The sequence below is a fragment of the Hylobates moloch genome, unplaced genomic scaffold (assembly GCF_009828535.3).
Source record: "Hylobates moloch isolate HMO894 unplaced genomic scaffold, HMol_V3 SCAFFOLD_14, whole genome shotgun sequence".
Classification (NCBI taxonomy): domain Eukaryota; kingdom Metazoa; phylum Chordata; class Mammalia; order Primates; family Hylobatidae; genus Hylobates; species Hylobates moloch.
In genome coordinates, this window is record NW_026652289.1 from 2,946,998 (window position 1) to 2,972,490 (window position 25,493).

At 43.4% G+C, this 25,493-nt stretch overlaps 1 protein-coding gene across 6 annotated transcripts in view; it reads left to right on the forward strand.

The window, feature by feature from the left end:
* The window catches only part of HSF2BP (heat shock transcription factor 2 binding protein), a 156,403-nt gene that overhangs the window by 72,793 nt on the left and 58,117 nt on the right, over positions 1-25,493 (forward strand). The gene's annotated exons all lie outside the window — the stretch shown is intronic.

The window sequence follows — 25,493 nt, forward strand, 5'->3', positions numbered from 1 at the left end:
TCATCTCCCTCAGCAGGCCCTCATCTCCCTCAGCAGGCCCTCGTCTCCCTCAGCAGGCCCTCGTCTCCCGCAGCAGGCCCTTCTGACCACTGGCCAAGGTGAGACTTGGCAGTGCCAGTTATATGGCTGTGGCCACAGCGGTGATTTTAGTGGTGGGTTTGTGCTCTGAGCTGGGCCAGAGTCTTTCTCCAGGAGTTTTCTGGCTTCAGCTGCTGAAGAACCGTGTTTTTCCCCCTTCTTGGGCCATGGAACTATTGGATGTGACCCTAGAGCTGCCTGTGGCCGTGTTTCTGGCCACCTGGAGAAAATTTATGTGTTCTCAGTTGCTGAAGCCAAGACATAAATGCTGACCTGAGATGCAGAGGAGCCCTGTGGCTTGCAGTCAGCTTTATCCCTGCCCAGGTGGGCTGTATAGCTTTTCCTCAGATTTTGAGTTATCCCAGCATCTTTCATAAGTGACTCCTTTTATCCTTCTTTTTTTTTTTTTTTTTTTTTTGAGACAGAGTCTCACTCTGCCACCCAGGCTGGAGTTCAGTGGTGCGATCTTGGCCCACTGAAAGCTCTGCCTCCCAGGTTCACGCCATTCTTCTGCCTCAGCCTCCCGAGTAGCTGGGACTACAGGCGCCTGTCACCATGCCCAGCTAATTTTTCGTATTTTTAATAGAGACGGGGTTTCACTATGTTAGCCAGGATGGTCTCGATCTCTTGACCTCGTGATCTGCCCGCCTCAGCTTCCCAAAGTGCTGGGATTACAGGCGTGAGCTACTGCGCCCGGCCACCTTTTACCTTTCTTAAGCTAATTTAAGCATCATCTTCCTTCCGTGAGAGCAGTGTGCCCACTCCTCCAACTTTGATTCCACATCTTTTCCATGGCACCAGTTGCCTTCTGATAGGCATCTGATTCCCTTCAGTGTCTGGAATTTGGCTATATCACATAACACAGAGAAAGGCCAGAGGGTTTAGTAACTAGTGAATATTCAGTGATGTGTCTTCATAATTCTTTTCAACCAAAATATGTGGCATTGTCAGAGTACTGTATATGTTATGATTCTAGTAAGCTCACATAATAAAGAAGTTGCTTACTAGATGCTTGTGGATGGCCATTTGTTAGAAAAGCAAAATATTTAATATAAGATCTTCACCGACAAAGAATTTTACATGTAAATGCTTTATTATGTTGGTCAAGTGTTTCTCTTAATAGTTTTGTATTAGCCCAGTGTTTAGCCTTTTAGTCTAAACACTGGGCTAATACCGTGAGCTAATACAAAATGTGGTTTTTATCTTTTAAAAAATTTCTCAAACATTATTGACTTGAAACTTGTCCTTCAGAAGGTCCAATAGAACAAAGGTGTCAGCCTTTCCACAAGAGAGTGCTGGGACTGTTTTCTTTGATTAATCAATGCTTACATGATAACTTTAATAAGAAACGTGATTTAAATGTTTGATTTTTCACTGTTGATATAATTGAATGGTCAAATGGCCACTTCATACATCAAAGGATGTCAAAAAACATTTGGCCTGCGTATGTTCAATCTGACAAGCTGAGCACAATAGAAACTTTAGTGTAGTCTGGTCAGGATACAATTAACTCATAGGCACATTGAGAAAGGGGAGTGAGTTTACATGAAGATGAATTTGGTGTGTGACATGGTCAGTCTGACATCATAGTAAAAAAAAATCCAAATGGAAATGTCCAAGAAGTAGTTGGGGACAAGAAGCTTAGAGTTCACAAGAAACTTGCTCGTGACATGGGTTTGGGAGTCATTCTGAAAAAAGTGACAAACAGAAAGACTGGCAGTGTAGGGAACATCACACGGCGAGGCTGGCCGAGAGGCCTGAGCAGAGGCATGTAGGGCTCATCAGAGCCCTGAGCTAGGAGACAGGTCAAGGCATCAGAAGGCAGGCTGGCCCCTCTCCTGTTTTCTGGTTTGTGGTTCTGGATGAGTCCCTTCACTTCTGTGATACTCTGTCATCCACAAAATAGAGATATAAACACTGTTCCTATTTGGAACAGAGCGGCTGTGAGAATTTAGTGGAACAGCAAGTGGAAATGCTTTATACATTTTCAAAAGAGGGACAAAACCATTTCTTTGAGAAGAATACAATGGTTGTTAGAGTCAGAACTCAAAGAAAACAAGAATGAAGAGAAGCCTTTGGCAACAGAGAATTATTGATGAACTCTGAAAAGGTTTCCCATAGAGCACAGGGTCAGGCACAAGGGTGGCTTGGGAGGAATGGGCAGAGAAGAAAGAGGGGTGGGTAGTAAGGGTGATGCGGCTTTGGGGATTTGTTGGTGAAAGGAGAGTTTTGTGTGTTTGTATTAAGGGTAATCAGATTCTAATTTTCAGGATTTCAGTCTAAAATGAAAAATAGATAAGAACAAGAATTAACTATTTTACTTCAATATACACTGTGGCTTTCTTCATATTTTCTTGGGCTAGTTCACCGTCGTCCCCTGCAGTTCATCTTTAGACAGTGGCATCTGTGGCATCAAAGTAGGCTACTAAAATGTAATGCTTGCTCCATTTTTGTTGTTTGTTTTACTGTAAGCCACAAATATTGGAATAATTTTTATAATAATTCATGAATTCTTCATTATTCTTTAAGAAAAGATGTCATCGAATGTTCTTCATTAACTCATTGATGAAGGATCTGGGTGTTTAGGATTATTGTTCTTTGTGAGATTAGGAAACCGCAGCTTATGAAATCTTCCATATGATTTGTAAGCCTTCCAGCTGTGCATACAGTCAACTGATGACAATCTTAGTTACATAATGTCTTGGAAACCCTTTCTATTCAGATGTCAAAAGAAACCCTTTAGGAGATGAAAACTGGGGAGTTAGCATTTGTCAAATATTTGTGGATTATGTTTCTTGGACACAAATAAACCATTTGTGTAAGTGCTAAAATTGTTAAGAAAAACTTGGACGTCTTGGGCCCTGTCAAAGTCCTGACATCCCAGAGGCAGTCCTGGCCGGGCTGGAAGGTACACAACTAGTCTTCTCTTCTGGCTCATGCCCCTCCTAAGCCAGAGCGCCCTGCCAGGCCACAGAGACCTGGGTGGAGCAGACTGCCGTGGCCCTGGACAGCCACATAGCTTCAGCCCAGAAACAGCACAGGGTAGGTGCCCTAGCCCCATCTAACCGGGGAGGCTGTGCAGGAGAGCTCTGCTTACATTCTGTGGGGCTGTAGGACCCTTCAGAGGCTTTCTTATAGTCGTGTCGGGTGACAGCATGCTAAGGTTATCACCTGTGTGTTGTGCAACACAGAGTCATCCATGAGAGAGTGGTGAAGGTGGTACAGTGCCGAGCCCGTCGCAGCATGGAGAAGGACCTATGTTGCCTTTCTTCATGATTGGTTTGGTTGTGTCTGTGTAGAATGGACACCATGGATGGCTTATCCAGCACCCTTTTTCCCTTTCTTCATTTCTAACAGAACCCCAACTTTATTCAGGGCTCTATCCTCCCTTTCATGGATCATATGACTCAGAGAAAGGGAAGGGAGTTTCAGAGAGGAAAAAAAAGAATGCACACACTCACACACACACACACACGCACACACACATCTCTAGGGAATCTCATCCCTAGAGATTGTATTAATTGGGCAGGAGTATGGAGCAGGGCCCAGGCATCAGGATTTGTAAGTCTCTCTAAAGGATTCTAATGTGAGACAGGGTTGAAAATGAATGGTCTGAGCCAGCCCTAGCCATCTTACTGTGTGCCAGTGATGGGTTTAGGGTTCAAGGCATAAGGTGGTCAGTACATGGCATCCTTCTGCCAACAGTGCATGGTCCATGTGATGCACTTCCGTGTGAAGAGAGTCCACAAAATAGGCTTTGTGCGAGCAACAAGGTGCGGGCAGGCTGAGTCCGAAAAAGGAGTCAGCAAAGGGTGGTGGGATTATCATTAGTTCTTATAGGTTTGGGATAGGCGGTGGAGTTAGGAGCAATTTTTTGTGGGCAGGGAGTGGATCTCACAAAGTACATTCTCAAGGGCGGGGAGAATATTACGAAGTACCTTCTTAAGGACAGGGGAATATCAGAGTCCATTATCGCAAGCGGGGGGAGGGCGTATTGTCATAAGGTCAGTTGGTCAGTTAGGGTGGGGCAGGAACAGATCACAATGGTGGAATGTCATCAGCTAAGGCAGGACCTGGCTGTTTTCACTTCTTTTGTGGATCTTCAATTGCCTCAGGCCATCTGGATGTATACGTGCAGGTCACAGGGGATATGATGGCTTAGCTTGGGCTCAGAGGCCTGACAGTCCAGAGGTGGGCACATGACCTGAGTAGCTACATCCAGATCCGAGGGATGGGGGAGAGGCTTCTTCACCGGAGTTGAATGAGGAAGCCTGTGGCCCCGAATGCCAGCCTTACACTTGATGCTGTTGGGGCAAGCAGAGAAAACATCCCAGGCCTCCCATAGCATAATCGAGACATTGGATCCAGCCCTGGACCTCTCGTTATAAGAAATAATAAATGTGATTACGTTTAAGCCACTTTGAGTTGCAGTTTTGTACTTTTAGCTGAAGTATTTTGTACTTTTAATTGAAGTATTTTGACTGTTTCTGTAGTAATACAGTCACTAAGCGTCCTAAGTCAATTCCAAATTTATCGATATGCAGACTAAAGAGAAATAAAGAAGGCGTGATAATTGGAGGTAACATCTTCATTTTCTTAAAACATATCCTGCCAGCACCAACTTACTTGCTTTGCTTTTCTTAAAATATGAAGACACCAAATGCAAACAGAGAGGTGAACAGAGCCCCCTGCATGTGGTTGAGAAGTGGAGGTCAAGGGATGGGGTGCTGGAGTGCCAACCTGCATGGCAGCTGTGGGTTTGGGGCAAGCTCCTTGACCACCTGAAGAATGGTATTGCTGATATCACTTCAGAGCAATTACGAGAATTAAATTCATTGACCTATATAGAGTACCCAGCACAGGCACTTGTGATAGGCTTAGGTTGAACCACATGAAATTGCCGGTATTTATCCATTTTAGACCAATGAAAATGACAATTTCACATGGTTTAGCTGAATAATTTCTTTAATAATGATAGCTGTTAATAATAAGTGAAATTGGGAATTGAGGATGTCTGTGAGCATGACTAAAGCATTAATTTGGCTTCAAATAATGTTCAGTGAAAGTTTTTAAAAACTGAAATTCACCATGTTTCACTTTGCATGTTTTAAGACTTTAGTCAAAGAACCTACAAATTTAATTTTTCAAGATTATGCAGAGTATTTAATTTGTAGGAATACAGAAGATTATAACTGTGTCATTCTTTAAAATGCTTAGTGTTACCAAGGAAAGCTTTTCATCAATGTGATATGGTAGTGGAGGGTTGCTGTCTATATAGTGTTGTGTAGACTGTACATGACTGGCGCCTTTGTCATGAACAGCAATGGAAGCAAACGTGAATATAGCATGTTTACTTGTGCATTTACTACGTGACAGCCACTCGACTAGAGCCTTTCCTTATGGGATTTGGTGTAATCTTTACGCCAGACATATTTTATATGTGGGGACACTGAGGCTTAGTAGTGTAGAGGCTCTGTGTAACAACTAGTAATGACTAGTAAGAGGTGGAAATGACTTAAATTCATGGTTTATAGACAAGTTTAAGGCTTGCAGACAATCAGGAAGTCACAAAACAAATAGGAAACCATTGACTTATTTTCCACTGAGAAATTGAAGTCACTGAGGTCTTGGCCCAGGAAGGTGGCCTCACATCTGAGATTGATATCATTACATACTGTTGAGTATGAGAATTTGGAAATGACTTTTTTTTTTTTTTTGAGACAAAATCTTGCTCTGTCATCCAGGCTGGTGTGCAGTCAGGCGATCTCGGCTTACTGCAACCTCTTCCTCCGAAGTTCAAGGGATTCTCCTGCCTCAGCCTCCTGAGTAGCTGGGACTACAGGCGCACGCCACCACACCCAGCTAATTTTTGTATTTTCAGTAGAGATGGGGTTTCGCCATGTTGGCCAGGCTGATCTCAAACTCCTAGCCTCAGTGAGCCACCCGCCCCAGCCTCCCAGAGTGTTGGGATTACAGGCATGAGCCACCGCGCCTGGCCGACTTTTGAATGATATTTTAAATATCCTTAGCACTTACCACTGTCTTTTAGTGTGCACTAATCTTGGCTATTCTTTTAACTATAAATAGGAAGAAAGCTACCTTTAGGAGTTTTTTAGTCTATAGTGGGATCCTAACATTAGCTCACGCTCTTGTCCAGCTGGGTTTGTTAAGATGCACTTCCTATTTATTTGGCAGGATTATTCAACAGTAGTGTGTTTCATTTTCTTTTGGGCTAAAGACTTCCCTCCCAAAATAAAAATGCAGTAATATGTGTGAAAGTATTTGTAAGTGGTGAATTGCTAGTCAAGTGTAAGTTATTTTTATCATCCTCTCCTTCTGGAAAGAATCAGGCCGGCAGTTTGTCCTACAGTGTTAGGTATCAGCTCCCCACTTCTTGCAATTGAAAAGCTACAGTATCTTCTCAAGTTTTTAAAGGGAGTCTGAAAACTTAGGTGGCGGGTGTAATTCTCTGTGACAGGTTTATTGCTTTTTCCACGGAGATGTGCAGGCTTCAAAATAAATTGCCCTTGTTGTCAGCATGAAGGGATGAGGCTGCGTCACCCCGAAAGGTGAGCGTGCTCATGCAGCCCAGTAGAGCCTTGTGTTTTCATGTTCTGTAACTTTTGTGGCTGACTTAGTGCACCTGTTATCAGAACTGTGATATAAATATCCTGTAACATTCAAGGAATTCCAAACCCCGGAGGTCCAAACATTTTGAGTTCCATTTCTTAAAACGGGAAGAAGACATGAAGGAACTGCCTGAAAAGCACAGCAGGAGCCCCATGAGCAGCAGGAGGGGAGGGAAGGCCCTGCTGCTCCTGTGCCCTGGTTGCCTGTGCGCATGCGGTGAGCCCTGTGGGTTCTGTCAGGCCTGGGAGTGGAAGGAAGCAGAGCCTAAGGCCCTGAGCTGTGTGTCCGCCATGGCTCGTGCTGCTGGCACTTTTGAGCCATCCCTTCATCAGGAGAGAAGAGGAAGCAGCTGGGTTGACGACACCCCCTGTCCTGAGGAGGCTGAGCCGAGAGGAAGCCATCGCAGAGGAAGGAAAAGCAAGATCAGCCTCGAGGACAGCTGCTCCCCACGGAGGGTGGCCCTGTGTGCCCTGTGGTCTCAGTGTGCGTGGATGTTGGGGTCGGGGAGGACTGGGCCACAGCTTTTACCAGAATTGAAAAAGGGCTTAGGGTCGGGCGCGGTGGCTCACGCCTGTAATCCCAGCACTTTGGGAGGCCGAGGTGGGCAGATCACAAGGTCAGGAGATCGAGACCATCCTGGCTAACATGGTGAAACCCTGTCTCTACTAAAAATACAAAAAATTAGCCAGGCGTGGTGGTGGGCGCCTGTAGTCCCAGCTACTCGGGAGGCTGAGGCAGGAGAATGGTATGAACCCGGGAGGTGGAGCTTGCAGTGATCCGAGATGGCGCCACTGCACTCCAGCCTGGGCGACAGAGTGAGACTCCATCTCAAAAAAAAAAAAAAAAAAAAAGAGAAAAAGAAGAAGGGCTGAAACTCAAAAAAAGGTTTAGGAACCATTGCTCCTAAGATAATCACCCAACGCGTAGATTTGCTGATGTCTTCAGAGGAATCAGCCAGTGCATGGCAACTGACTGATTTTTTTATTGTTTCAAATTTAAGTGCTAAATTGAATAGTTACAGGTTGAAAGGGCGAGATGACGTAGCTGTGCTGTTTTCCAGGGGAAGGCAGGATGCTGGCAGTCTGGTAAGAGATCCTGCTGGGCCTGTGGTCTGGCCTCCTCCCCGTGAGAGCCCCACAGTGTTCTTGGTCATGAAAGGCTGCCTCGGGCCCTGCTCACTCACAGAGGCTCATGGAGCAGAAGCCCGTTGATGGCTTGGCCTTGAGGCTGTCTTCACTAGTGACTGGGATGCTCTTGTCCCATGCAGACAAGATGACTTCTTCCTAGTTTCCAACGACTTAGCAAACGAAGCTACTCATCACGAGGTTGCCCCGAAAGGTTGGGAATTGAGCAAAGTGGAAGGATGTGGGGAGCCAGATGCAAATGAGCCCCGAGATGCCAAGGTGTCACCCTCCCCCAGCACAGTGCCAGCTCCACTGATGACCCCTTCCTGTGCTGTCCTCCACACCCTTCCTCAGACTGCCAGGTGCCCCTTCAGTTCACAGGGCCTTCCCCCCAGGACGCCACCAGCACAGTTTCTCTGTCCCCTGTGAGGGAGAAGGCAGAGACCAAGTCCTGGTCATTGCCCTGTGCTCAGTTGTGACCCAGAGCTGGGGAAGTAGCAGTGTTTCATCTGCATTTATCACATGAACGAAGGTGTTTTGGTCTGGCCTTCTGAAGATTACAGCAGGGTCATTTTGATTGGAGTTTTGGGTAATTCAGGACTCTTCATATGTTAGCGGTTGGATTTCTAATTTATTTTCCAAGATTTCTAATTATGTACATTCTAAGTTTGTGGGTTTTCCTAGTTTCACTCTGAGACGGTAGCATTCTTGACAGGTTCTCAAGGGGAGCCTTGGGCTCCTCTGGGCTGTCCCTGTACCTCTGTGAATGGAGCACCCCGCTATGGGCCCACCACACAGCTGGCTCAGCAGTACAGCTGCAATGGGGAGTGGGCAGCATCAGCCCCCCTGTCACACTGGGCAGGAGCATTAGAAAGGTGGCTCTTCTGGGGTCACAGAGCTAGTAGGCAAGGGAGCCAGGATCAAGCCCTGCTTTTTCTGATTCCAGAGCCCCATGCTTGGCTTACCCATGCAGAGCCATGGCAGCGGACAGCTGGGGACACACATGTTCTTTCATTCACTCACTCATGGGCTCATTCGTGTATTCACCAAACACTTAGAGCCTCATAAGGACCAAGTGCACCGCTAGCGTTGTAGAACAAGGGAAACTCCTTACTCTCACAGATTTAACGACTGTTCATTGGTATACTCCAATCTTAGTGTGTTTTGTCATTGTTTAGCATTGTGAAAGTAGAATTGATTTAGGTCTAATCCAAAAATTTCATAGCATAGAGAAGAAAAGTCAAAGATACCAAGAACATCTAAGCCCGGAAGATTGGGACTTTTTCACTTTGCTAAACTTTCAAATACAGGAAAACGTGTGTGTGTTTCAGAGGGCTCTGACTCTGAAGACAGCTCGTTGGAAAAGGCAGCATCTGCAGCTGTCATTTTTACCAGACATCATTGGTTAGTTTTCCAACAGAGAGGAGAGAGCTCAGCAGCACTCATCCTTGTCCTCTTGGACACCCGAGTGCCAGGGAGCAGCTGGAGAGAAGACGTTGCTGCTGAAGCCCTAGGGAGTTCTGTTCACTGGCTTTATAGTGGGCCTTCCCTGTGTGCTCTTGTTTTGGACATAGGAAATGTGGGCGACTTCACATGCTCCCTCTCTGCTGCACTTCACACCTCTGTTTCTCCTTCACCTGCTTTCCTAAGGGTGCATCTTGCCCGAGGGTCCTGTCCACAGCAGGCCTCTTCTCCAAGCTTATGTGTTCTCCGGGCAGTCAACGTCTACACCCATGACTGTCACTGCTTTCTTTATTACAGTGGCACTGAAGTATCTAACTCAAGCCCAAATTTTTCTCCCAAGCTCTGGGCTAGCACTTCCAGTGCCTGTGCCTTTCCTTCATGTGGACCTCCCACAGCCACCTCGTGACTCCCAGAGCTGGACGTGTCGTGCTTCCCCTGGGGCTCGCCCTGTGCTCTCTCTCACACATCCTGGCTGATGGTGTCCCCTTTCCTCCCCCAGGCCTGGCTTTTCCCTTCACTCCCACCATGCAGGTCCAGTCAGGCCATGCGTCCTCTTACTCCTGGCTGTTGTAACTTCCAGAATGTCTGCTGTGTCCTGCAGACTCTGACTGGGTCCAGACCGTGAGCATTTCTTGTTGGATTACCAGGGGATCTGTTGGTGGTTCCCTCGGCTTTGGACCTAGTCGCTCTGATTCAGCCCTCTCTCTCCCTGCTGTTTTGTTAGACTGATCTTTCATAGTCGGATTACACCACTGACATCCCCACTGAAAACCGGAAGGGGCTCTGATTAGAGTCCATGATCCGACCTCCTCTGGCCTCACCCCTGGGCATCCTCCACAGGCTGTGGTCACGCGTGACCACATCCTCATCACCGTGTCCCTCTGTTCACACTCCTCACATTGCCTTGTTGGGTTTGGACTCAGAAAGGTGAGAGCTTTTCAGGAGAGAAACAGACTCAAAATGTGAATCTGAGAGAGATCTATTTTGAGCTATGACACGAAGCAGAATTGACTCCATCTTCAGGATAGAGCATGAGGGTGGCAGTGAATAGAGGGGACTGAGCCGCCGCACACTCCCACTGGCCTATAGAAAGGGAAGGCAGAGTTGCTGAGGGGTTTGGAGTTGCTTGGTGAAGGGAGAGCCTGGAAAAGGAGGGGAAAACAAGACCAAGAGGCTGAGGACTGAGTAGAGGCCCTGAGAGCCAGTGTCCAGATGTCTGGGCTCCTTGAAGAAAGCAGAATCAGTAGCATTGTGGTGCTAGAAGCCATATTGAAGGAAGGCTAGGGATGACAAGCACGGAGGGAGGGCCCCACAAGGTATGCAGTGGCAGCAGGTAGGAGGGAAATGACCCAGTGTCAGGGCAAAGCTGCGTGGACAGAGGGCGGAGGGGCTGTCCAGGAGTGAGTCAAAGCAGAGGGGCTTCCACAGAGTGCTGTGGAGGGGAGAGGCTTCGTGGACTTTGTGGGGACAGCATTTGTATCTGGGTACCTCTGGAGGATTTCTGATCTAATTTGCAATGAAGAGAATGCTTATATGTCTTTGTTTTAAATATACACAAATAATTCAGTATACATGACTAATAGCATATGTACATATATTTAAAGTAAGGGGCATAAGTATTGCTTTGTCCCACATTGTGTTATCACAATAAACAAAAACATATTTGCTGACACAAACTCTAATATTTAAAACGTATTCTCCATAAACTGAACTTCCCAGAAAACCAAACCAAAAGGTAATTCTTGAAAAGATAATTCTTTCAGGCCATAAGTATGTGATAATCTGCATGGCCAAAGGAAGCAGAGTAGCCAATGAGAGCCCTAATAGTTACTATTACATTTCTACCTGTTTTACGTGTATTATCCAATGTGCTGTATAAAACTCTTTGAGATGGATGTACTTTGTATTATATCGACAAGGAAACAGGCTCAGAGAATGTAAAAGATGTACTTGCCAAGGCCAGTTAGTTAGGCAGTACCCCATTCGGCATTCATATCCTGACACCTGACTATAAACCCTCTACCTCAGCTTGTGTGTTTTCTCCTGTGCCATGCCGAATTTATAAATTAAACCTACATTTAATTTGAAATGTAAAAATTATGTGTTGCCTTCATTTTAATAAATGAGAATTCTGAGAATTCTGTTTGCCAGTGGTATTTCTGTTATGGTTACTGACATCTGCTTATTTTAATATATTTTGACATGTGTGGAAGTGGGACTAATCTGGTTGTAATTCAGGCTCTGCATATGTATCAGAGCTGACCCATCTGCCGTGCAAGTATATTTTAGAAAAGGAGCAAATTCCTGGCTGGGCCAAGTAACACCTTTTCCACTTCTCCTCTGTGTGTGATCTGTTGTCTACAGTATCATGTTGAAAAAGTTGAGAAGCGATTTTGGAAAGAGAGAAGTGAGGAATCTGTTGCCAGAGTGTAATTGAGAAACAGATGAGCTAATGGAGAAGCCAAGATGTTACATTCCATTATAAGGGAGTTGTAATTTACTGTAAAGTTTGAGGGAGTAGCATCTTTTTGGAAAGAAAAAAGTCAGAAATATAAAATAGCCTACTATATAAAGTTTTACGACTCCATCTCATAATCATTTAAATGGGTAGATACTTTATGTTCCTACACCTTCAAAATCCAACTTGAAACCATTTTCCAGAAGGCTTTCCAGATTTCACATCCTCAAGTCTGATCATTCCTTCTTCTGTATCCCATGGTGAATATTACAAATAGAGTCATAGTTGTATCTTCTGAAACTGTTGCATTGTAAAATCCCTTGCCGGGCATGGTAGCTCATGCTTGTAATCCCAGCACTTTGAGAGGCCAGTGCAGGTGGATCACCTGAGGTCAGGAGTTCGAGACCAGCCTGGCCAACATGGTGAAACTCCGTCTCTACTAAAAATACAAAAATTAGCCAGGTGTGGTGGCTAGCGCCTGTAGTCCCAGCTACTCAGGAGGCTGAGGCAGGAGAATCGCTTGAACCTGGGATGCGGAGGTTGCAGTGAGCCAAGATCACACCACTGCATTCCAGCTTGGGGACAGAGGGAGACTTGGTCTCAAAAAAAAAAAAAAAAAAAAAAGGAAAGAAAAATCCCTAACCAGGTAAGAAAGTAAGGACTCGGTAAGAGAGTAGTTGTGTTTCTTTTTTGTCTTCCACAAAATACACTGAGGGAGCTTTGTGTCCTCTCTTCAGACAACGCTGCTGAGCTGGGGTGCTGAACTTGCCCTGGTTGGGGGTGATGCCATGGGAGGGTGCACTTCAGCTTGGAGTACACTCATGAGAGTTAGTCTGCAGGGAGTGGGCCGGCCTGTTTATTACCATTGTTGTCGAGCTCCCAGCACTCGGGTGGGTCAGAATGCAGGGAGTGGACCAGCCCCATTTGTTATAGTTGTCAGGCTCAGAAGTGAGCAAGACAGAGTTCTTTCCCTATGGAACTTATATTCAGGTGAGGAGACTTGACAGTAAACAAATATAATGGCATATATCATATAGTAATGCAAATAAAAATGGAGTGGCATGAGGAGGAGGCTAGAGAGTGTTGGGTGGAGCTGCTGTTTTGGGTATTTGAGTGAATACCTGAAGGAAGCGAAGGACAGCCTGTGCTGAGATCTTTGAGCAGAGCATCACAGGCCAAGGGTGGCAGGGGAAGGGTCTGAGGCAGCTATGGGCAAAGGAGTATTGTAGGAGTGACTAAAGGCCAGTGTCACTGGAGAGGATAAGGAGGGAATGTTAGGAGTCGGGGCCGGAGGAACAGCTGGTGCTGGGAATCATCATAGTATAGAAGGTATTTGTAGCCATGGCAGGGGACTGCATTGTTGAAGGAGTGATATGGGGCTGAGGATGAAGCTGTGGGGCCAGCATTTTCAGTGCAGATGAAGATGATGAGGGAGCACAGAACAGCCAGGTGAGGTCAGAGGAAAGCCGGGAAGATGCAGTGTCCTCCAGGGCTAAATGGAAACAGTGTTTCCACATGCAGCTGGGGACTGTCCTGTGCTGCTGAGCTGGGCAGGTAAGCCTACAGGCGGGCAGGTGAGAGGGCCCAGCTGTGTGAGTGGTGCTTGGGGGAGCCACTTGGTCTCTTCACCTTCATTAGTGGCTCATAAATGAAGCTGACAGTAGCCAGCATGACTTTTATTTTTTATTTATTTTTTTGAGATGGAGTCTCACTCTGTCGCCCAGGCTGGAGTGCAGTGGTGCGATCTCGGCTCACTGCAACCTCCACCTCCTGAGTTCAAGTGATTCTCCTGCCTCAGCCTCCTGAGTAGTTAGGACTATAGGCATGTGTCACCATGCTCGGCAAATTTTTTTGTATTTTTAGTAGAGACAGGATTTCAGCATGTTGGCCAGGCTGGTCTCAAACTCCTGACCTCCTGGCCTCCCAAAGCGCTGGGATTACAGGCATGAGTCACCGCACCTGGCCACCAACCTGACTTTTAAGTAACACTCTCAGTCTTAGAATCCTGATTGGGAGGTGGCGTCAGAATCTAAGATGGTAACACTGATGTTTGTGTGTGGCTCACAGATTGAAGGTAATTCTAGGAGGAGTTCCAAAAATGTTCTGAACAATGACAGTATTTTGAGGATGAAGACATAACACCTCATCACACACACAGCTGAGTGCCTTGAAGGGGAGAGCAAACTTTGGGTTTCTGTGAGTTCTGGTACTCTGGTGAAAGGGTAGTGCCCTGGAGACCTGGGCCGTTTCCATTTCAGATGTTGGTCATAGGGCAGGACTCTCTGGAAGGAAGAGGCAGTTTTCACAGCAAGGGAGGAACAGCTGCCAGCCCACATTCTCTTCTGCCATATTGAATTATTGAGGGAGATACCAGTTTTCTTCTGGATGGTTTTATTTTGTTTAGCAGATTCTTGATGAATATTTGATTTTGGTGGAGAGAAGTTTTCTGTGGAGGACTTTTCAGTTTATTATTACTTGTTCCCTTCATCCTCCTCAGTTCCACACAATGGCAATTACCTATTCTTTTTTTTTTTTTTTTTGAGAAGTTTGGCTGGAATTCTTTTTGTAATCTCTAAATTCTTTTTAAGAATTAGCTAGATAATTTTTCTCCAGGGAAGGGATTCTTTTGTTTTACATAAGCATATCTTAATAGATATGATTTTGAAAATCAAATTATGTTCTAATTGTAATTTAATGGATCTTATGGTCAGTACTTTTGTCGATTTGCCTTGAAATTGATCTGTTTTATCAAAGGCCCTTTTTATAGTTTAAATGTTCCCCAAGAACAGGCTGAAAGCACACCTGCCCTCCCATTTCCCATGCTTGTGTGTCAAGGATTGTTGTCAAGTTCCACAGGCATGTTGCCTTTTTGTGTTAGTTTCACTGTTTGTCAGCTCTTTTAGATAAGACAGGGCAAGGTGTTGAACCCTCCAGAATTCGTTCCCCTCATTGCAGATGGCAGCAGTAAGACCACTGCATTTGGGTGAGGGTCACTTATAAAAAGGGCAGAAGTAAACATCACCTGTGAAAGTGTTATTCTTATATGATAGCACTAAATGTACTCAAATTGCTACTTTAATACAAAGGTTCCTATGGCAATATTAAATGTGAATCTGATCTGTTTTAATGTTTAAAGCTCAATAACTCTCTTTTGGTTAGAGAATCAGATAATTAGTTTTGGTTGGTGATATGGTTTGGCCCTGTGTCCCCCACCAAATCTCATCTTGTAGCTCCCATAATTCCCATGTGTTGTGGGAGGGAACCAGTGGGAGATTATTGAATCATGGGGGTGAGTCTTTCCTGTGCTGTTTTCATGATAGTGAATAAGTCTCACGAGGTCTGATGGTTTTAAAAATGGGAGTTTCCCTGCACAAGATCTCTCTTTGCCTGCCGCCATCCATGTAAGATGTGGCTTGCTCCTCCTTACCTCCTGCCATGATTGTGAGGCCTTCCCAGCCGTGTGGAACTGTAAGTCTATTAAGCCTCTTTTTCTTCCCAGTCTTGGATATGTCTTTATCAGCAGTGTGAAAATGGACTAATACAGTAAATTGGTACCAGGAGTGGGGTGCTGCTGAAAAGATACCCAAAAATGTGGAAGTGACTTTGGAACTGGGTTACAGGCAGATGTTGGAACAGTTTGGAGGGCTCAGAAGAAGAGAGGAAAATGAGGGAAAGTGTGGAGCTTCCTAGAGACTTGGTGAATGGCTTTGACCAAAATGCTGATAATGATATGGACAATAAAGTCCAGGCTGAGGTGGTCTCAGACAGAGATGAAGAACCTGTTGGGAACTGGAGCAAAGGTGACTCTTGTCATGTTATATTTTATTAAAGATACTGGTAGCATTTTGCCCCTGCCTTAGAGGTCTGTGGAATTTTGAACTTGAGAGAGATGATTTAGGGTAACTGGTGGAAGAAATTTCTAAGCAGCAAAGAATTCAGGAGGTAACCTGGGTGCTGTTAAAAGCATTCAGTTTTATAAGGGAAGCGGTTTGGAAAATTTGCAGCCTGACAATGCGATAGAAAAGAAAATCCTGTTTTCTGAGGAGAAATTCAGACTGGCTAAAGAAATTTGCATAAGTAACAAGGAGCTGAATGTTAAGCCCTAAGACAGTGGAGAAAATGTCTCCAGGCATGTCAGAGACTTTTGCGGCAGCCCCTCCCATCATAGGCCTAGAGGCCTAGGAGGAAAAAGTGGTTTCATGGGCCAGGCCCAGGGTCCCTGTGCTTTGTGCAGCCTAGGGACTTGGTGCCCTGTGTCCCCGTCACTCCAACCATGGCTGAACGGGGCCCACATAGTGCTCAGGCCGTGGCTTCAGAAGGTGCAAGCCTCAAGCCTTGGGAGCTTCCATGTGGTATTGAGCCTGACAGTGCACAGAAGTCAAAAACTGGGTTTTGGGAACCTCTGCTTAGAGTTTAGAGGATGTATGGAAATGCCTGGTTGTCTAGGCAGAAGTTTACTGTAGGGAGGGGGCTCTCATGGAGAACCCCTGCTAGGGCAGTGCAGAAAGGAAATGTGGGGTTGGAGCCCCCACACAGAGTCCCTACTGGGGCACCACCTAGGAGAGCTGTGAGAAGAGGGCCACCATCTTCCAGACCCCAGAATGGTAGATCCACCGACAGCTTGCACCATGCACCTGGAAAAGCCGAAGATCCTCAACGCCAGCCCATGAAAGCAGCCAGGAGAGGGGCTGTACCTCGCAAAGCCACAGGGGTGGAGCTACCCAAGGCCATGGGAGCCCACCTCTTACATCAGCGTGACCTGGATGTGAGACATGGAATCAAAGGGGATCGTTCTGAAACTTTAAGATTTGACTGCCCTGCTGGATTTTGGACTTGCATGGGGCCTGTAGCCTCTCTGTTTTGGCCAATTTCTCCCATTCAGAATGGCTATATTTACCCAATTCCTGTATCCCCATCGTATCTAGGAAGTAACTACCTTACTTTTGATTTTATAGGTTCATAGACAGAAGGGACTTGCCTTGTCTCAGATGAGACTTTGGATTGTGACTTTTGAGTTAATGCTGAATGAGTTAAGACTTTAGGGGACTGTTGGGAAGGCATGATAGGTTTTGAAATGTGAAGACATGAGATTTGGGAGGGGCCAGGGGCTGAATGATATGGTTTGGCTCTGTGTTCCCACTCAAATCTCATCTTGTAGTTCCCACAATTCCCATATGTTGTAGGAAGGACCTGGTGGAAGATAATTGAATCATGGGGGTGAGTCTTTCCTGTGCTGTTCTCGTTATAGTGAATAAGTCTTATGAGATCTGATGGTTTTAAAAATGAAAATTTCCCTGCACAAGCTCTCTCTTTGCCTGCCGCCATCCATGTAAGATGTGACTTGTTCCTCCTTACCTTCCACCATGATTGTGAGGCCTCCCTAGCCATGTGAAACTGTAAGTCCATTAAACCTCTTTTTCTTCCCCATCTTAGGTATGTCTTTATCAGCAACGTGAAAATGGACTAATACAGTTGGTTTATAAAACTAGTTTTGAAAAATTTAATGGGATTTTTTTCTTGGCCCATTGAATTTTTTCTTCTTTACTGCAGAGAAGTAATTGTAGAGATGTTCTTCATGTTGTTTCCAGAGTAACACACATTGACATTTATATGTAAGAGCTGGTGGGTACTGTAATCATCAGCGAGAAATGATCAGATGTCGGTGTAGGGCAACGGCAGCTGCCATCAGAAGAAACAACACCATGAAAGGCCAAAAAGATTTATGAAGAACTTGACAGAAATGAGATTTTTAAAAATGCTCTCTGGTCACTTGGAACAAATAGCAGTGTACAAGGCATGATTTGAATGACTACTTCTTAGATTGTAGTTGAGAACACTCGTGGCTTTTAGGATATTTTAAAATTATAATTTGATGCTCAAGGCACCTATTTCTTTAGCTTAAAGGAAAAGGATCCGCAAGGAGCAGAGGAAAACCAAGTAGATTTTATTGCTTGGCTGAGTGTGCTGCGGCAGATGACCTGTAGCTTATTTCAAAGATATGTTTGGCATTATTTATTTTTAGAATTTACCTGATATCAGATCTTAGTCTACTCGACAATGTGGGAGCACGCATTGACAGACAGCCTGGGCTGGCACACCCCATGAACGGTAGTCCCTGATGCAGGGTATGGACAGCAACTCCTACTTGACTGGGAAGCTCCAGGCATTTCACTTGCATTAGGCCTCACTGTGATGCAGGCACATCTCAATGGGTCCAGCCAACCCTGCTCACCACAGTGGTATGTGTTCAGGTGCAATGTCAGCTGGGAGTGTACACAGCACTGGTTTGGATCTGTGAGGGTTACCGCCTTGCATACTGTGTGACAGAACTTGAAATTTGCCGAGAAGGCAAGACTTAAATGAACTAGATTCAGACAGTACAAAGTACTTGATGAGATGATGATGGTGATCGTGAGCAGTTCTCAGTGCTTCCTCTGTGCTGAGCCCTGTTGTGAGCACTTCCCATGCATTAACTCGCCAGCCCTGCCAGGTCAGTGCTGATTCACCCAGGGAGCAAGTGGCAGAGCAGGATGTGAGCCCAGGCCGTGAGATTCCTGGTACAGCCAGGAATCGGAGTGGATGTGTCAGTAAGGGCTAGGGTGGGTGGGCAGGAGTTGCTGAACCCTGTTGCTGAGTTCATGGGTCTGGGAGAACACGAGTTCAGTTCACCAGGAGATATGGGAAGGACTTTGGCAAATGTTTCTTTTTCTTTCTCTTTTCTTCTCTCTGTCCTCCCCTTCCATCATCGTCTTCCTTTATCCTTCCCGTCATTCTGTTCTCAGGCTTTTTTATATATAATATTTTACATATTTATGGGGTGATAATGTGATATTTTATTGCACACATAGAATATATACTGATCAAGCTGATAAATTCAGGGTATTTGGAGTATCCATCACCTTGAGTATTATTTCTATGTATTGAGAACATTTCACATTCTTCTAGCTACTTTGAAATATAGTATACATTGTTGTTAACTATCATCACTCTACTCTACTCTCAAACATTAGTACTTACACCTTCTATCTAACTGTGTTTGTATTGACCAACCTCTCTCATCCCCCCTTCAACCCACAGACCCTTCCCAGCCTCTGCTATCAGTCGCTCTCCTCTCTACCTTCATGAGATCCACTTTTTAGTTTCCACATATGAGTGAGAACATGCAAAATTTGTCTTTCTATGCGTGGCTTATTTCACTTAATGACCTGCAGTTCTATCCATGTTGCTACAAATGACATAATTTCATTCTTTTCTAAGACTGAACAGTATTCCACTGTGTATATATACCACATTTTCTTTATCCATTCACCTGTTGACAGACATTTTTAGGTTGATTTTGTCTCTTGGCTATTAGGAACAGTGCTGCAATAAACATGGGGGTATCCCTTTGATATATTGATTACTTTTCCTTTGCATAAATATCCAGAAGTGGAATTGCTGGATCACATGGTAGTTCTATTTCTAGTTTCTTGAGAAATCTCCATGCTGTTTTCTGTAGTGGCTATTCTAATTTACATGCCTATCAACAATTGTAAAAGTTCCCTTTTCTCTACATCCTCGCCAGCATCTGTTTTTTGTCTTTTTGGTGATAGCCATTCTAACTGGGGTAAGATGATATCTCATTGTGATTTTGGTTTGCATTTCCCTGATGATTAGTGATACTGAGCATTTTTTGTGTACTTATTGGCCATTTGTATGGCTTATTTTGAGGAATATCTGTTCAAATCTTTTGCTCACTTTTTAATGGGATTATTTGTTCTTTTATTAGAGTTGTTTGAGTTCCTTTTAGATAGATCCCCTTGTCAGAGGAATAGTTTGCAAATAGTTTCTCCCATTCAGCACATTGTCTCTTCATTCTTGTTTCTTTTGCTGTGCAGAAGGTTTTTAGTTCAATATAGTCCCGTTTGTCTATTTTTGTTTGTTGTCTGTGCTTTCGAGGTCTTAGCTATAAAATATTTGCCTGTACCAAATGTCCTGAAGTGTATTCCCTATATTTTCTTCTAGTAGTTTTTAGTTTTGGGTCTAACATTTAAGCTTCAATCCATCTTGAGTTGCTTTGTAAATATTTGGTGAGAGATAGGGATCGAGTTTCATTCTTCTGCATATGGATATCCAGTTTTCCCAGTACCATTTATCAAAGAGACTGTCCTTCCCCCAAGGTATATTCTTGGCACCTCTGTTGTAAATATGTGGATTTATTTCTGGATTCTGGATTCTGTTCCATTGGTGTGTGTGTCTGTTTTTATATCAGTACCATGCTATTTCGGTTACTAAAGCTTTGTAATCTGTTTTGAAGTCAGGTAATACGATGCCTCCTGCTTTTTTCTTTTCCTTTTTTTTTTTTTTTTTTTGCTCTCAATTGCATTGGCTATTTGGATTCTTTTGGTTCCATGCAAATTTTAAGATTTTTTTTCAATTTCTGTGAAAAATGACATTGGTATTTTGACAGAGATTGCGTTGAATCTGTAGATGGCTTTGTGCAGTATGATTATTTTGAGGCTATTAATTCTTCCAGTCTTTGAACATGGGATGTCTTTTTGTTTATGTCCTATTCAATTTCTTTCATCAGTGTTTTGTCATTTTCCTTGAGATCTTTCACCTCCTAGGATAAATTTATTCCTAAGTATTTTAATTTTTTGGTAGCTGTTGTAAATGCGACTTCATTCTTTATTTCTTTCTCAGCTTGTTCATTCTTGGTGTATAGAAACACTGCTGATTTTTGTATATTGATTTTGTATCCTGCAGCTTCACTGGATTTATCAGTTCTAACAGTTTTTTGGTGGACTCTTTAGATTTTTCTAGGTAGAAGATCATATCTTTAGCAAAGAAGGACAGTTTCACTTCTTCTTTTCCAATTTTGCTGCCTTTTATTTATTTATCTTGTCTGATTGCTCTGGCTAGGTCTTCCAGTACTATGTTGGATAGGAGTGGTGAAAGTGGGCATCTTGTCTTGTTGCGGTTCTTGGCTGAAAGGATTTCAGCATTTCTCATTTAGTATGATGTTAGCTGTGGATTTGTCACATGTGGCCTTTATTTTGTTGAGGTATATTCCTTCTATCCTTAGTTTTTTTAAGGTTTTTATCGTAAAAGGATGTTGAATTTTACCAAATGCTTTTTCAGCATCTGTTGAATGATCATATGGTTTTGTCCTTTGTTCTGTTGATGTAATGTATCATGTTTATTGATTTGCATATGTTGAACCATCCTTGAATCCCTGGGATAAGTTCCATTTGATAATGATGTGTTATTTTTCTGTTGTGCAGTTGGATTCAGTTTGCTAGTATTTTGTTGAGAATTTCTAAGTCTATATTCATTAGGAATGTTAGCCTATAATTTTCTTTCTTTTTTGTGTGTGTGTTGTTGTTCGAGATGGAGTCTTGCTCTGTCACCCAGGCTGGAGTGTAGTGGCGCAATCTCGGCTCACTGCAACCTCTGCCTCCCAGGTTCAAGCAATTCTTCTGCCTCAGCCTTCCAAGCAGCTGGGATTACAGACGCATGCCACCACGCCTGGCTAATTTTTGTATTTTTAGTAGAGACGGGGTTTCACCATGTTGGCCAGGCTGGTCTTGAATTCCTGACCTCATGATCCACCCGCCTCGGCCTCCCAAAGTGTTGGGATTATAGGTGTGAGCCACTACACCTGGCCTAGCATATAATTTTCATTTTTTGTTGCATCTGTGTCTGGTTTTACTATCAGGATAATGCTGACTTCATAGAGTGATTTAGGGAGAATCCCTTTCTCTTCAATTTTTTGGAATAGTTTTAGGAGAATTGGTGTTAGTTCTTTGAAAGTTTTGTAGAAGTTTGGTAGCGAAGCCATCCAGTCTTGGACTTCATTGGGAGACTTTTTGTTACTGATTCAATTTCATTTCTTGTCATTGCTCTGTTCAGGTATTCTATTTCTTCCTGATTCAATCTAGTAGATTGTATGTGTTTAGGAATTTATCCATTTCCTCTAGGTTTTCTAGGTAGTTAGTGTATAGTTGTTCATAATAGTCTCTGGTGATCTTTTGTATTTCCATGGTATCAGTTGTAATGTCTCCTTTTTAATTTCTGATTTTGTTTATTTGTGTCTTCTCTTTTTCTTGGTTAGTCTAGGAAGTGCTTTATCAATTTTATCTTGTCAAAAAAACAACTTTTTATTTCGTTGATCCTTTGTGGGTTTTTTTTTCTCTGATCTTTATTACTTCCTTATATCTGTGTTTTGTTGTTTTTCAGCATAGAAATCTTACACATAGTTTCATGAGATTTATACTGAAGTGTTTCATGTTTTGGTGCTATTATATAATACATGGTCATTTTTAAAAACCATTAGATTTTTAATTTTTTATTATAAGTATGTGGATACAATTGACCTTTGTATGTTGAATTTGTATTCTGTGACCTTGCTAAACTCAATTAGTTCTAATAACTTTTTTTCTAGTTTCTTTGGGATTTTCTGTATAGACAATCATATCACCTGCAAATAGAGACAGTTTCATTTCTGCCTTTCTAATCGATAAACCTTTTATTTCTTTTTCTTGCCTTACTGCACAGGCTAGGATCTCTAGTATGATTTTGAATAGGGGTGATAGGATATTCTCGCATTGTACTTCATCTTAGGAAAGAAGCATTCAGTCTTCTACCATTAAGTATAATGTTAGCCATGTGTTTTTTTTAGATGCCCCTAATCTGGTTCAGGATGTTTGTTTTTATTCCTGTTTTGCTGAAGATTTATTATTATTATTACTATTATGAACAGATGTTGAATTTTGTCAAAAGCCTTTTCTGCATTTATTGAAGAGAGAATTTTTTTTTCTTCTTTAGTCTATTGTTATGGTAGGTGATGGTGACTGATTTGCAAATAATGAGCCAGCCTTCCATTCCTGGAATAAGTATCTATTGGCTGTGAAGTATTATCCTTTTTATATATTGCTGAATGCAATTTGCTATTTTTTTTGTTTAGGATTTTTGTGTCTTTGTTTATGAGGGATATTGGTCTGTTCTTTTATTTTAACATCTTTATCTAGTTTTGGTGTCAGTGTAATTCTGGCCTCGTAAAAAAAAGTTGACTTATTTCCTCCTCTTCTGTTTTCTGGAAGACTTGTTTAAAATTTCTATTATTTCTGTTTTAATTGTTTGATAGAATTTGACAATGAAGCCCTCTGAAGTGTTATGCATTGCATGACTGTTACCTTTAAATAATAATCTGCTGCTTCAGGTATAGTGTAAGTACCTTAAAACAGTGTTTTCCCATCTATTAATCATATTTATTTCAGATTATTTTTCTGAAATTCCTGTATTATTATTCCAGGTTATCTGTGTGTCTGCTTCTGTTGATTGTCACTTGACAATGAGCCTTTTGTTTCCTTTGCCTTATTTTGTTTGTTTGTTTGTTTGTTTTTGAGACAGAGTCTCACTCTGTCACCCAGGCTGGAGTGCAGTGGTGCAACCTCAGCTCACTGCAACCTCTGCTTCCTGGGTTCAAGCGATTCTCCTGCCTCGGCCTCCTGAGTAGCTGGGATTACAGGCGTGCACCACCACACCCAGCTAATTTGTTATATTTTTAGTAGAGATGGGGTTTCACCATGTTGGCCAGGCTGGTCTCAAACTCCTGACCTCGTGATCTGCCCTCATTGGCCTCCCAAAGTGCTGGGATTACAGGTGTGAGCCACTGTGCCTGGCCTCCATTGCCTCTTCATTGTAATTTTTGATTTCAGTGTTGGACATTGTGTGGAGGGCAGTAGGCAAGGTCAACAAACTTTTTCTGTAATGGGCCAAATAAATATTTTGAGTTTTGAGGGCCACGTGTAGTCCCTGTTGCATATTATTCTTCTGGTTTTTACTTTTAAAAAATTACCCTTAAAAAATGTAAAACCTGGCAGGGTGCAATGGTTCATGCCTCTAATTCTGGCCCTTTGGGAGACTGAGGTGGGAGGATTGTTTGAACCCAGAGGTTTGATACCAGCCTGGGCAATGTGGTGAGACACCGTCTCTACAAAAAAATTCGAAAAATTAACTGGGCGTGGCCACATGTACTATGGTCCCGCTTTCTTGGGAGGCCAAGGTGGGAGGATGGCTTGAGCCCGGGAGATTGAGACTGCAGTGAGCCATGATTGTACCATAGTACTCCAGCCTGGAAGACAGAGCAAGACCCTGTCTCCAAAAGAAGAAGAAGAAGAAAAAAGTAAAACCATTCTTAGCTTGCAGGCTGTACAGAAACAGGTCATGGGCTACCTTTGGCCTCTGGGCCATAGCGTACCCTCTCTGTAGAGGGGAATGAGGTGGGTAGATAGTGTTATACTCAGAAATGGCCACTCTTCTTTTTCTGCTGGGCTTTCATTATTGGGGAGTTGAGATGGGTCTGGGTTTTGTTGTTGTGTATGTACCTTCCATCCCACTGGCTTCAAATTCCTCTAACCTTTCCTTGAGCTTAGGATGAGGGCTGAGTTGCTAAAGCATCTTCACCCATGGCCTTTGGCCTTGACTCTGTGTCTGCCTTAGCTGCCCCTTATCTTTGGCAGGTCTCTACTAGAGAAAGTTCCCCTCCCTTCCCCCAAAGTAGGAGGACTCTAACAGTCTGGCTTAAGATGACTCCTGGACCCTATCCGAGGGTTAGAGCAGATTGCCTTTTATCTTCCCTGGCCACAGCAGTCTTCTGATTCTGTAGGTGAGAAGCTTCTTGTTAGGGCTTAGTGCTGTGGCAGCTCCCACTGAGAGACTGTTTAGTCTGCTCTTTCAGTCTACATCTTAGAAGGTTTTGTTTTTGTTTTGGTTTTGGTTTTTTTTGCTTTTTTTTTGTTGTTGTTAAGTAAATGTGCTAAAAAAGAGGTGCTGATTTTGAGCCTGGTTCCAATTACAGTACCCAGTCAAGAAGTGAATTTACGGCATCGTAAAGGCTGCCAGTAGAGAGGAATGGTAAGGAAGGTTGGCTCTACTCTGGTGATGGATTGAAGCTTCCAGTGGGTTTGTCTAGCTATTTTTTAGTGGTTGCTACAATGTATGCAAGGCTACCAGATTCTATGACTCCTGGGGCCATTCTCATGGAAAATAAACAATGTGAATTTTATATACCCAGTGACATTGTGTAAACTTAGTGGCCCTGATAAGTGCTGTATCTGTATGTGGTCCCTGAGGGATTTGCTGCAATTGGAGTGAAAAAGAAGTAATACTTTTTAAAACAATCTTATAAGTGGACAGAATGCTAGCGTCGACAAAGAGTCAAACTCTACAAAATATTTGAAGAGATTTGTTCTGAGCCAAATATGAGTGAGGTCCTGAGAACATGTGCCCAAGGTGGTTGGGTGTGGCTTGGCTTTATCCATTTTAGAGAGGTGTGAGACATCAATCAAAAACATTTAAGAAATACATTGGTTTGGTCCAGAAAAGTGGGACAACTCAAAGCCGGGGGGCGTGGGGCTTCCAGGCTATAGGTGAATTTAAACATTTTCTGATTGATAAAGACCTGGGATTGATAGAAAGGGAATGTTCAGGTTAAGGTAAAGATTGTGGACCTCAAAGTTCTTTTGAAGTCTTATGGTGGCTGCCTTAGAGACAATAGATGACAAATGTTTCCTATTCAGATCTTAGTTAATCTCTTTAGGATTGGGAGGGTCTCGAAGAAAAAGATCTAGCTATGTTAGTAAAGATTCTTTACAAATGCCGATTTTCCCCCACAAAGAACAGCTTTGCAGGGCCATTTCAAAATATGGCAAAGAAACATATTTTGGGGTAAAATATTTTTATTTTCTTTCTTGTCT